Here is a 1643-nt window from a genome sequence, read left to right on the forward strand (position 1 = left end):
GGGTAGGGGCGTGTTTGTTTTGGTGATTTCAAATATCAACATTGGCTACCAGAAATCACATACTCTGCCTTTAAACATTCGTTTTCTAGGATGTTTTGATCAATATTTACAATATTTGCTGTTTTAAATTTTTTAAATGTTTGCACATTCTACCCAATTGTGAATTTAATTTATAGGGGAAAATAATTTAAAGTTCTCATTTTACTTTATAATTGTATATATATATATTTGTAGCAGTCTTTATAGTTGTTTAATTTCAAAATAATTATAATAATCTTAGTAATCAAAAATCTTAGTGTTAAAGGAATTATCACATTATCACAGTTTATTTGCTATAGTTTAGAAAATGTAAATAAAATATGACAAGAACTCAGAGTTAAACTGTGTCAGAACAAATTCATCTTGATAATGTCAGATAACTTTGATAGAAAGGTATGTAATGGATTACAATCAACCAAAAATTATTCAGCTGTTAAATTTAAGTACACAATTAGATACAGTAATAGGTCAACCAATTACCAAGCAATGCTTAATTTTGTTCAGTCTGTGGTGTAAAAAGTTTGCATTATCAATTAAAGAAAAAACACTTAAGCAAAACATGGTCAGGTCAAAGTGTCTGAATAATTTATTCATTTTACTGGTCGTCCACTGTATGAAGAATTTTTGGGTATAATATGTCACAGTTCACTTTATTTTGCTATCCTCACTTACATAATGCACACACTAGTAAAAAAATATCAAAAATTATATGTGGTGTCTGAAAATTTTTTGGTTTGACTGTATATGAAAATACATAAAAACTGTTCATTTAGATACAAAGTGCTTAGAGTTGAAGAAACACCAGTTTATTAAGTAGCTATGCAACAGTCGGTAAAATATAATCATGTAAGATTTCTTGCATGAAAACAGCTAAACTGGATTAACTGGAATCTACGATGGTGGAGGAGATGGGTAATTTCACTTTCACTTTAGAAATAAATCAAAATGAAGGATATCAAGAAATAGTACGATCATAGGCTATAATAGTAGCCTACTATAGTAATTCAAAGACAAAATGAACACAGTTATAGGCTATAACCTATATTGGTCGATATTTTTCAGCTTGTATTTCTAACAAGTCTCGTGATATGCTAATTTGGACTTTAAACTTGCAGGTCACGTGTTTTTCCTTAATAATACAACCATAAAACCACTTACCAGCAGATACAGGGCTAATATCACTTCTTCTACTTTCACAAAACATTAGTCACAGCCGTTGGTTGACTCAAAATATAGCGGCGTTGTTTCAGTTTGTATTCCTAATATGGCGTCAGATAGACCAAGCCCAGTGTTTACTGCCAGTTCACAATAATGTTTTTATGTGTTTTTCGGAAAATCGAAACTAACCCACAGCGCGCTAACGATTGTCTCTGAAGATGAAGAGTTCCCTCTATGGTCTGAAAGAGATGTTTCCTGTTGACATTGTATTTAGCTTATTCAATTAATTGAATTTTTCATAGTGGGCCGTCCAACTAATATGTAAATACAAATAATTAATATTCAGTAAAAAATAAATAATATAAAAAACAGAATCAAATGATATAGAATGCTGAAACTGCTTTGAAAGGTTATATGTCATCACTGAAGTATACTAAATAAATTGT

At 30.1% G+C, this 1643-nt stretch overlaps 1 protein-coding gene across 3 annotated transcripts in view; it reads right to left on the reverse strand.

The window, feature by feature from the left end:
• Positions 1-1351, reverse strand: part of LOC107731209 (tumor necrosis factor receptor superfamily member 5-like) — a 9694-nt gene extending 8343 nt beyond the window's left edge. For all 3 annotated transcript variants that reach the window (XM_016542221.1, XM_016542220.1, XM_016542222.1), the window contains exon 1: positions 1198-1351. The gene's annotated coding sequence lies outside the window, so the exon portion shown is untranslated. The remainder of the gene's footprint in view (positions 1-1197) is intronic.
• Positions 1352-1643: the final 292 nt, after the last annotated feature.

This window comes from Sinocyclocheilus rhinocerous, unplaced genomic scaffold (assembly GCF_001515625.1).
Source record: "Sinocyclocheilus rhinocerous isolate Xijiao unplaced genomic scaffold, SAMN03320098_v1.1 scaffold1600, whole genome shotgun sequence".
Classification (NCBI taxonomy): Eukaryota; Metazoa; Chordata; class Actinopteri; order Cypriniformes; family Cyprinidae; genus Sinocyclocheilus; species Sinocyclocheilus rhinocerous.